This window comes from Mustela nivalis, assembly GCF_964662115.1.
Source record: "Mustela nivalis genome assembly, chromosome: 14".
Lineage (NCBI taxonomy): Eukaryota > Metazoa > Chordata > Mammalia > Carnivora > Mustelidae > Mustela > Mustela nivalis.
In genome coordinates this window covers 87,879,220-87,890,931 of record NC_139033.1, presented here as the reverse complement: position 1 = coordinate 87,890,931, position 11,712 = coordinate 87,879,220, and the positions used below count along the sequence as shown (strand labels likewise).

Below are 11,712 nucleotides of genomic sequence, written 5' to 3'. Positions count from 1 at the left end.
CGAGCAGGGCAGGTGAAATGAAGATGCCTGGGCAAAGCTTGTGGGACACATGTGGGTAGGTCGCTGGTCTCCAACACTTGTTATCAGCACCCATGAGCAGCTGCTGTCTGCCCCTCCCCGCAACCTACCATGCTCACTGGGTGCCTGTGGATCTCATTTCTCCTCATAGCAACCACCCAAAGATAGATACCGTTATCTTCCCCATTTGTCAATGAGGAAACAGAGCCCCCAAGAGATCTGGTCAAGGTCACACAGTAAGCGCCAGACACAGGACTTGAACTTGGGTCTGCCTTATCTCATAGATGATGCCCTCTTCACGAAAGGACGCTCAACAGCCCTAGTCATTAGTGATGTAAATTAAATGTAAATTAAAACCACAGAAATATCATCACGTACATATTAGAGTGGCATCAGAACATCAAGATAACTGAGGATACCGAGGCAGGGGTGTGGAGAAAAGGGAATGCTCAAATGCTCGGATGGGAAATGCAGAACGAGGCAAAAAAAAAAAAAAAAGTTTGCCAGTTTCCTACAACACTAAACAGACCCTTCCCATATGGCTCAGCAGTGATCCCACCCCTGGATATTTATCTTGGAGAAATGAAAACAGGAACAGACAAAAACCTCATGTATTCATATAGCGGCTTTATTAGTAATTGCCTCAAACTGGAAACAACCCAGCTAACCTTCCACCGGGGAAATGGATAAACACAGCACAGTGCTTCCACGCAATGGAACACCACTCAGCCACAAGAAGGAGCCAACCACTAACACAGGCAACAACACAGATGGTTCTCAGAGGCGTCATGCCAAAAGAAGAAAGCCAGATCCGAAAGATCACATACCGTATAATTTGGCATTTTCGGAAAAGTCAACTGCAGCATTAGAAAACAGATCAGTGGTTGTCAGGGCTGGGGTAGGGGAAGGGTGGATGACAAAGGGCCTGCAGGAGGGAATTTGGGGGGAGATGGAGTTGTTGTGCGTCCTGATTGTGGCAGTGGTCCTAGAACCGTAGAGGTTTGTTGAAGCTCTCGGGATTATTCAGTAGAAAGAGAGAATCTCATGGGTGTAAATGACACACCAAGTACTTGCCCTCACTGTGACTCAGCACTGCTTGCTGGAGAGAAACTTTGTACAGAGGGAAGAAAAGCATGCCTTCTAGGTGAGGGAACAGCGTGAGCAAAGACAAAGATTTGGGGCAGGGGACTGTGGGCTCAGAGTGAAGGCTTTGTAGGAGAGGAGGCAGGTGGGGACAGCTGTGAACATGTCCGTTATCTGGCCAACAGCTCTGGTCTTCAGCCCATGTCTCCAGAAGACTGTATCAAGGGCAGTTGCTAGAAACAGATGGAACGGTGGGTGGGATATGGCAGATCATGGGGTCAAGGCAACCCAAGCCAGGGAAATCCCTCCATCCTTGACATGGCTCTCCAATGCCCTCTCCTCCCATGTGGCACTTCTCCAACTAAACTCCCCCTACCAGTTGGCCCCAGCACCTTGGTGCCATCTGGGCAAGATACCATGGTAGAACCATAGAGGATGATAGGAACCAGGCACTGAATTTGGGAATCAGTTGAAAAAACTTGCTATCAAGATTCTGGAATAGATTGTTGAGAAGGGGTGCTGGGTGAGCCCTTAAAAAATGGGATCCCAGGGATGACTGCCTTCAGTCTTTCATGTTTTTTTTGCTTTGCTGTGGCTGTCTGGCCACCCCTGGGACACAGTCCTAGTAGTTCCTAAGATGCAGACCCACTGTGACAACTGGGCTGGGAGCAGCTGTCGTAGGATTCCCATTCCTGGGGAGGTTGGAGGGAGTCTGGCCAGGGAAGGCTATGAATTCATTGTGGTCCTAGAGATCAAAGGGGAGGCTATGGGAGCCACAAGGCTTGCCTAGAATCTCTTCGTCTTCTCCACAAAGATTTGGTCCATGAGTAGAACATCTACAGTGGAGCTGATATGTTTGGAATGAACTAGGCTGTAGATGTTGTCAAACCTCAGGACATCTCCATCAAGGGACAGATTTTCAGACGGGATGCCCCACCCAGGACCTCACCCTCCATGGTGTAAGTTCTTGTGCCAGGACCAGGGAGCCATTGTCCTGCCTGAAGCCAGTTACACATCCTGTCTGCTGGTGCCAAGAGCCCCCACATGGTAAAACGTGGATGCACATCAGGACTCCAGCCCCCAGCCCCCAGGTCCAAGTGCAGCTGTTTCCTGCCGATATTTCCAGATGCTGGCCTTGAGGCAGGTGAGGCTCCCGTCCTCAGGGACCACATGGGCTTTGCAGCGTTGGATGGGCAACACCTCCACCATGTCCCCTTCCTGCTTCTGTTCACACATCCTGGTCTTCAGGAAAATCCCAAGGCCGATGTCTGTCCCTTCCGATGCGAACTGCCATCTGCAGGCGACAGGGCCCCACAAATGACCACCTGCCTGAGCTCCAGGCCCCTCTCAGCTGTGCCCAGGGATGGCATGGCCACCATCCCTACTTGAGCACACAGCCCAGGAACAGGATTTTGTTCTCCACCTGCACAAAGGAGCCTCTGGCCACAGTCACCGTGTGCTCATAATGTGTCCTCACCTGGTTACGCGGGTGGTAGCTCTTGGGCACATCGCCCCCGTATTTGATCTGTGGGTGAGGGTTGGTGAACAAGCACTACACCATGGCCATCCCCCCTCCCTCCTCATCCTCTGGCCATCCTGGTCAGGGTCAGGTGCTTGGGGTTGCCATCAAGTCGGTCATGCTGCGCCCAAACTCCATGGACAGCTGGTCAAGATGGATGAACTTGTCAGCTCCCATTCAAGTTGCCTGTGAGAGGAGGAGGGGGCACTGTGGCAGCCAGGGAGGTTCAACAAAGAACAGAGAGACCAAGCCCCAGACTGTCCTGTGGCATACTGTTCCTTTTCCCTGGCATGCTTCTGGCGCCCCTAGAGGCTCGAGGTCTAGGCTGGGTTCTCAGCATGTGTACCTGTTCCTGTCCCCAGGTCTGCCCTTCCAGACCCTGCCCCCATCTGTCCAGGTGTTGGCCCACTGGCCATCTTAGTTGGGACTCAGACTAGTACCTCCTGGAACCTAAAGTTGAGGAGAGGCTGTCTCTGACCTGGGCTTCCTTTTCCTTAGAGACTGAGCTTCCAGTCAACCTGCTCCTCCAGCTCCAGCACCCCGAGAACTGGGGGGCAAGCCTGTGTCATTTCCTGCCCAAGCTACTCTGAGAAAGCCAATGGTTGGCTTTCTCTGAGAAAGCCACAAAGGATTAGGGTCATTGCAGGAACAAAGTAGAAGAAAGCAGAGGTAAACACCTAACATATTCTATGATAGGTATGAACTACTTAAGCATAAAAGCAATGGAGAAATCAAAGGAAAAACCTCCCAAATGAAATAACATAACACAAAGTTAAAAGTCAAAGATAGCAGCAAACTACAAACTGGAGAAAATGCCACAATATGAGAGAAAAGGTCAATGTGCTTAATATGTAAAAAGCACTTATAAATTAATAAGAAAAATACTTTTCTAGAAAATGGGTAAGAGATACCAGAAAGCAATAAATAAATAAATAAATAAAATAGCCAATTAGCATGAAGAAAAATTCTGGCCTCACCAGTGATAAAAGCAGCCCAATGCATTCCCTTAGATTCAGAGCAATGACGTCATCACACATCATGTAGCCTCTGGAAAACTCTAATGAACACTCATGAAAGGATGGGAGCAAAAAGGGCAAATAACATTTAGGTGTTCTTATGAACAATTGTGTAGACCTTGAGGGCCGGTTCAGACCATGAATGACTTAAAACATGTAAGGAAGAGAACCCAAAATGTCATGTCTCCACACTGTCACAAAACTGCTGTGTGACTTTGAGTCATTCTCTCTGTCAGAGTGAAGTTTCCTTCCCTCTCAGTTAAGACTGCCCATGACCCAGTGACCCCACCTCTTAAGATCCACCTGAGAAAAACATTCACACATTTGTGTAAAGGGAGTGTGTAGGTTTTCCACACTGAAAGGTTTATAATAATGAAAAATTGGAACCAACCTAAATATCCATTCCTAGTGGGTTGGTTAAGTAAATGCTGGCCCCTCCACCTTGTAAAATACTATGCAGCAATTAACAATGACAAGGTCGGGGTGCCTGGGTGGCTCAGGCATTAAGCGTCTGCCTTCAACTCGGGTCATGGTCCCAGGGTCCTGGGATCGAGACCCACATCAGGCTCCCTGCTCGTCTCCTTCTGACACTTCTCCTGCTTGTGTTCCTTCTCTTGCTGTGTCTCTCTCTATCAAATAAATAAATAAAATCTTTTAAAAAAATAAAAAAATAAAAAGGACAAGGTTTATTAAAACATCCTCAGATAGGCAAATCTGCAAATTATGCATATTGTCTAATGGAAAGAGTAAGTTGCAGAATAATTCTTACACTATATTCAATCATGCACTCTAGCTATTTCTATTATATAGATTATATTTTATACATATTATATATAAAATTTTATATATTTATATATCTATTTCTTGTGGATACACGGAAATGCATTGAAAAATGCCTGCAAATTATACAGAAACTGGTGACAAGGGTTATTTGGGAGGGCCTCAGGAGGCTTCAATGTAATCAGTAAGGTTTAGATTTTTTTATACTGAGAGTATGTTCAGAGAGTCCTTGTATAATTAAACCTTTAAAAAATAGCATAACAGGGATGCCTGAGTTCAGTGGGTTAAACCTCTGCCTCCAGCTCAGGTCATGATCCCAGGGTCCTCAGATCGAGCCCTCCATCGGGCTCTCTGTTCAGCGGGGAGCCCGCTCCCCCCCACCCCCCCACCCCCGCCTGCCTCTCTGACTACTTGTGATCTCTGCCTGTCAAATAAATTTTTAAAAATCTTTTAAAAAATAGCATAACAATGGAGCTCTTCACCATGGCCAGACATCCTTTAGTTTTCAGATTTATTTATTTTTAAGATTTTATTTATTTATTTGACATAGGTGGGGGATGGCGGAGAGCAAGCAGGGGGAGCAACAGGCAGAGGGAGAAGCAGGCTTCCCATTGAGCAGGGAGCCTGATGTGTGGCTTGATCTCAGGACCCTGGGATCATGACCAGAACTGAAGGCAGATGCTTAACGACTGAGCCACCCAGGCACCCAGTCCTCAGATTTCTATTTTGAGAGGTTCTTGGAGCCGGTAGAACTAGCTCTGTCCAACTGAGAAAGCGGGAATGCCAGGAAGGGGATATTTAAGTCAATAGCATAGAACTACTCCCCTAGAACATCCTGTATCCTTACAACTACCCTAGAGAAGACGTCTCTCTCTTTTTCTTTTTTTTAAGAGGAAGAAGAAGACATCTCTTATTTTATTTTATTTTAGAGAGAGAGAGAGATCATGAGTGGGGGAGGGTCAGAGGGAGAAGAATACTCCCCATGGAGCAAAGGAGCCCAATGCGGGACTCGATACCAGGACTTCGGGATCATGATCTGAGCCAAAGCAGTTGGCTAACCAACTAAGCCACCCAGGCACCCAGAACACATCTCTTAATGACTTGGAGAAACATTCCTGAATTTAACAGTGAACAAAATAGTATATTATAGATGAACTCAATTGTGATTGAGATATATATATATATATATCATATACCGTGAGGTTACTTTACATATATATATCTGTAGAGTAACCTCACAGTATTGGTAGGATTACAGGTTATTTCTATAACTCTCATGGTGCTTTTGTCTACACTTTCCAGATTTTCCAGGATGAGAGTGCCCCGATATCACGATCAGAAAAACACCCAGTAGGTGTTATAAACAAATGAAAATCAGGTCCTCCTTAGCAGTCCCAGTAGGCTGGCAAGGACAGTGCTCTGCTCCAAGGCCAAGCCCAGCTGCCCGGGCCACTCCCCGGCTCTCCCTCTTGCAGCCAGCCTTGTCCCTCTGGGCTCACACTCCACTTCCCACCTGGGTCTGCAGCACTTCTGCTAAGTTCCCCCGGCTGATGAGAACCGAGTGGCTTCACTGGTTCCCAAGGCTCCAGCACTGGTCTCTGCATTGCCTTCACATGGGCCTCATGACCACCCTGCAGGGTGGGCAGAAGGGCCAAGTTTCCCAAGAAAGACAAGGAAACCGAGGCCCAACAGAAGGGTGTCGCCTGCCCCAGATTCCACCCAGCTAGTAAGAGGCACAGATGGGATTAGACTGGTCTTTTTTTTTTTTTTTAAAGATTCTATTTATTTATTTGTCAGAGAGGGACAGAACTCAAGCAGAGGGAGTGGCAGGCAGAGAGAGAAGCAGGCACCCTGCTAAGCAGAGAGCCAGACGTGGGGCTTGATGTCAGGACCCCGGGATCATGACCTGAGCCGAAGGCAGCCGCTCAACCAACTGAGCCACCCAGGCATCTGCAGACTCGGTCTTCAGGATTCCAGGGAGGATTTTTTGCTGCTTTGGTGGTGGTTTGAGGGGCATTGTAGGTGGAGGGAACTGTCTGAACAAAGGCTTTGAGCTGGGAAAGCCTTGTATAAGGTATACATAACTTGTATAAGCTATACACCTCGTTCAGAGTCAAGTTGCCCTCACAGATTTACAAAAGCTGTTATCGCGTATTAAGTATCCTGTGTGCTCCTTCTCTCCATTCAGGCATGTGAACTCTGTGTACTCTGCACAAGTAGGGGTATGCGTAATCATTCACATGGTTTTATTTATTTATGTATTTAAGATCTAATTTGTTTGAGAGAGAGAGAGAGAGCGCGCATGCAGGTGTGGGGGAGCAGGGAGCCCAACGCAGGACTTGATCCTAGGACCTGGGGATCACAACCTGAGCCAAGCATGCTTAACCAACTAAAGCACCCAGGCACCCATCGACATCGTTTCATATTGGTTTCCTCCCAGCAGCCAAAATTGATGCCAGGCTTACCCCACTAAGAAGGAGTCTGCATGTGGGAACTCTGGCCACATTCTTGGGACCATGGAAAAGGGGTTTCCTCTCTGTGCATTCAGGTTCCTGGGATTTCCAACATTTATCTCAAGAGCAAACCTCTTCTCTATCCTTTCTCCCCAAGCTCTTCCTCTGGGAAGATGGTAAGCAGTTGGCCTCTAAGGTCAGACTCACCTGGCATGGCTGCTTGCTAGCTGAGTGACTTTAGTCAAGTGGTTTAACCTCTCTGAGCTAGTTTCCTCCAATGCAAAACAAGGTTGATAGTAGTACCTACATCACTGGGTTGTTGGGTCAAAAAAAAAAAAAAGGCAATGAAAAACAGATTATCTTACTCAGTGCCCATGACAGAATAAGTGTTCAGAAGATAGTAGTAATTATTAGGACTCCTGGCGGTAGCCACCCAAAATGGCCCCCAATGAGCCATACCTCCTGGTTTTCACCCCCTTGATTAGTCCCCTCTGAAACTAAGCAGGGCTGGTCTTTGTAACCAAGAGGATATTGCAGAAATGATGGGGTGCGACTTACAAGGCTTGGTCATAAAGATGTTGCCACATCTTCCTTGCTCTCTTGGCTCACTTGCTCTGGGAAAGCCAACTGCCATGTTGTCTGGAGAGCGCCCCGTGGAGGAGGAATTGTTGTTAGGAGTACCAATAGCCAGCACCGACTGGCCAGATACATAAGGCAGCTTGGAAGCCAACCCTCCCGCCCCACTCACGCTTTCAGATGACTGCAGTCCTGACATCTCAGCCGTAACCTCGCGGGAGATCCTGAACCAAAACAAGCTAGCTATACCACCCCGTAACTCCTGACCATAGAAACCAGGAGATAAGAAACGTTTGGGCACCTGGGAGGCTCAGTCACTTAAGCGTCTGCCTTCAGCTCAGGTCATGATCCCAGGGTTGTGGGACGAGTCCCGCATCAGCCTCCTTGCTTGGGGGTTGCGAAGAGGAGGGGCTTGCTTTTCCTTCTGCCTGCCACTCTCTCTCTCTGCCAAATAAATAAATACATTCTTAAAATAAAAAAAGAAATGATTATGGCCATTTTAAATGGCTATGTTTTGGAGTAATTCGTTATCATTGATATAGAGATAGCAGTAGATAAGTAATACACCCGTCTTTATGCCCATGACTTTCATCCCACTCCACCCTTTATTCCCGCTTTAAGCTGAAGTAGAAGGCAGTCATCATCAGGGCTGGGCTGGACAGAGAGCATAGCCTGGATATTGACCCAGAACAAAGAGCAGGGATACACCCAGGTCAGAGGGCCTCTGTAGTGCCTGACCCCCATCCGGGGATTAGCCGGCCTCCCTCAGGCCTGCAGATCTCACCGGCCCTTAGGAGAAGACCCATGAGTGCTAGAGGAGCCAGGGCCTGGGGCATGTCAGGCAGTAGCTTTCTCCCTCTGGGAAATGGGATAATAACGAGCCAGTTGCCCAAAGCTTCAGAAAGGACTAATTGTGGATTAAATGCAGTTTGGAGTTCTGTGCCAGACTCTTCCCGCAGGCCTGTGGGGGCAGGGAGGAGCCCCCTTCAGACACTTGATTTCCATCCTCAGAGCCAATTCTGGTGGGAGGGTAAGCTACATGGAACCTGAGGCTCAGAGAAGCTGAGCAATTTGCCTTGCGTCACACAGCCAGCAAGTGTCAGATTTGGGAGGCGAATCACGCTTCTGGCCCAGAACCCATTGTCCTGGCCTAAGTGAGGGGTAGCTTGATCTAGTCTGGGAGGGATCTTCCGCAGGCAGGCCCCAAGATTTGCTGACTGTGGGTCAAAGCCAAACTTCAAAAGTGAATCTGGCAGAGGAAAGAGCACTGGACAAGGAGTCAGCAGCCCCAGCAGCCTGGATTGGCTCACTTCCTCTCTCTTTCTGGGTCTCAGTTTGCTCAGTTACCACAAGAGGGCTCAAAGGTCTTTCTCTAGGCCCCTAACCCCAAGTGAGCTGTTAACCTTTGTCTTCAAGGACACAAGGGAGTATTCATCTGTGGGCTAAGCATTAAATTAGTCCCGACATGATACTGTTACTATACCTATTCCCCAGGTAAAGAAACTGAAGCCTGAACTCAGGACATGATTTGCTCAGCCCAGATCTGAACACAATTCTTGACCCCAACTGTCTGGTTTATTCCTGACCTGGGAGGAATGCACCTCTTTCCAGTGCAGAACACTCTGAGGGCAGGAATCGGGCCCTCCACGGCCTCACCCCTCCCTCTGTGTTCATGGATGCGTGTCAGTCTCCCTGGAGCCCACGCTTGCCCTGAGCAACCACGAGGGAAAGACCCTAAGGACCCTCATAGGCTAGAGAGGAAAACTCATGCCCGCTCCATCTGACCCCTCCAGGCTGTAGCTGAGGTGGTGATCTGCTTAAGCCGGACTCCCCTGACTAGCCCTTGCCTATGCCATCCAATATGTGAGCTAACGCTCGGTGGATGTGGCTTGTCCAAACTGAAACCCGCTGCAGCTGCAGGTATGAAACACATGTGGGATTCCAAAGACTTGTTGCCCCCCCAAAAAAATTTATTAAAAAAAACCCTCAGTAACAATTTCTATATTGATTACATATTGAAATGATAGTAGTTCGGCTGTATCTGGTTAAATAAAATCTATTATTAAAATTTATGTCACTTTTTAAAATTTTTGAATGTGGCTACTAGAAAATTTGAAATAACACATGTGACTCACATTTGTGGTTTTTGTTATATTTCTACTGAAGAGTGCCATGTAGCCTCTGGCCACCAAAACCCTCAGAGGTTGGAAGAGACCCAGAACTATAGAACTTGGAGGGACCTCAGGGGCCTTGGGTGCTGCCTTTCCTGTGACAAAAGGAGAAACTGAGGCCAGTGTCGGGCTCTTTCCCCCGACTTACCTGGCCCAGTATCTTCTGTTGCAATCAGGTCACCCACTTGTCCACCTGTGCTGCCTACAGTGGCCAGGATGGGATCTGACTCTCTGGCCTTGTGTCCAGATCCCGTTCTGTGGCTTCCTACAGGGTCCTGTCTTTTACCCAGTGGCAGCCCTGCCATGCCTACCCCTCCCCCAGAAAGTCAGCCCCTTCCTCCTGGGCCTCTAGTCCCCACCTCAAGGTGATTTGCAGGGTCCATTCCTTGCTGGGTCCCTGAGCCACTGGCCCCTGGACTCGCTTCCCTGAGTTTAAATAGTTATTTGTAAAATGAGGACAGTGATGCCTGCCCCACTGCATTGATGTGGGCATGTTGAAAGTGACACCATCTGCTGTCTCTCTCTCTCTCTCTCTCTCTCTCTCTCACACACACACACACACACACACACACACAGCTGTCCACCCTGCCTCAGTCTCCCACCCTCTATAACTATGGTCCCATCAGACGCTTCCTTGAGCTGGGCCGGCCATTGCTCACCCCCAGCAAAGGCCTGGAACCTGCTGTCACGGTGTCCCAGTGTGTACCAGGCTCCACCTACCCGATGGAGGTGGTTTTTGTTATATTTCTACTGAAGAGTGCCATGTAGCCTCTGGCCACCAAAACCCTCAGAGGTTGGAAGAGACCCAGAACTATAGAACTTGGAGGGACCTCAGGGGCCTTGGGTGCTGCCTTTCCTGTGACAAAAGGAGAAACTGAAGCCAGTGTCGGGCTCTTTCCCCCGACTTACCTGGCCCAGTATCTTCTGTTGCAATCAGGTCACCCACTTGTCCACCTGTGCTGCCTACAGTGGCCAGGATGGGACCTGCCCATGATTCATACAGCTGTTAGAGCTCGTGGTTTTGGGAAGAGGAGAAACTTCCCAGGTCCAGACCCAGCAGATGGGCGTGTAACCAGGCCTTCAGGTGAGGGTTGGGGGTTGGGTGGCCACCACAATGACGACTTCCAGCCACAGACTGTCTCCACGCCACCTTGGACAAGCAGAGAACCAGAGCTCAAGACAAAGGATACACATGATTGTCACTGGTAAGACCCCTTGACTCCCTGAACTCTGGACACTCCTAGAGGCTTCTGCAGAACTCTCCGTTTCATCTTTTGGAAACTGATGAAATGCTGGAACAGGGAAAGAAACATTTGAGGACGTTGCCTGTGCAGGGGAAATCACAAAGTGCCCAATGGTTAGCGTCACTATCATATTAAAATCCCCTTCTGAATATTCATCCCAAGCCCTAGTAAAAGGAGACTGTTTACCGCTGTTCAGCAGAGCACAGTTTTGGAAATTAATCCCCTCCATCTCCTTCTTGCTGCAAATAAAGATAATTTTGAGAGGCAACATCAACTGGTGTAGTCCGTTTCCACCTGCAGCTCATCAAGGAGCTGACCCTCTTGGGTCCCTAACAAGAGCATCTATGTGCATGGGGCTTTGCACACAGTAGGTACTTGTCTCAGTCTGGTTCGCCCCAAGGCAAACTCAGAAACAAGGACTCCAATGCAGGAAGTTTTTTCCAGAGGTGATCCTGGGAAAACCCAAGGGGGTAGGGAGAGGAGGAGTGAGACGGAAGATGGACGGCAGCTGCACAGGGAGGGTAAGCAAGCAGGTGAGGCAGAGCCCAATCCCTGTGGGGACCAATGGAAGGCAGCATAGACGGGGCACCTCAGAGTTCCCACCTGACGGTTTGAGGATATTTACATGCCAGCTTCGCACGGTCTTGGGTCAAGGGCAGCTCCAGGCACGGTCAATCCTGCAGGCCCTGCCGGCCTGCTGGGCGTGTGGCTCTGGAGGGTCGAGAAGGGCCTTGGGAAGTGGTGAGGCTTTGTTCTGGTTGGAGGCCAAAGGCTTTGAGTGTTCTGGGAGCCCCAGACTCTTCCTCCCCATCTGAACAGAGCCTAGAATAGGGAAGCAGAAGGTCTGAGGCC

At 49.0% G+C, this 11,712-nt stretch overlaps 1 long non-coding RNA gene across 1 annotated transcript; it reads right to left on the bottom strand.

Annotated features, from left to right (window-relative positions):
* Nucleotides 1-628: 628 nt before the first annotated feature.
* On the bottom strand, nt 629-2,849 carry LOC309847593. Its single transcript, XR_014302513.1, has 2 exons — nt 2,579-2,849; nt 629-2,395 (listed from the first exon to the last, which is right to left on the bottom strand). It is a non-coding gene; the product is annotated as an uncharacterized lncRNA (long non-coding RNA).
* Between the last annotated feature and the right edge of the window lie 8,863 nt (nt 2,850-11,712).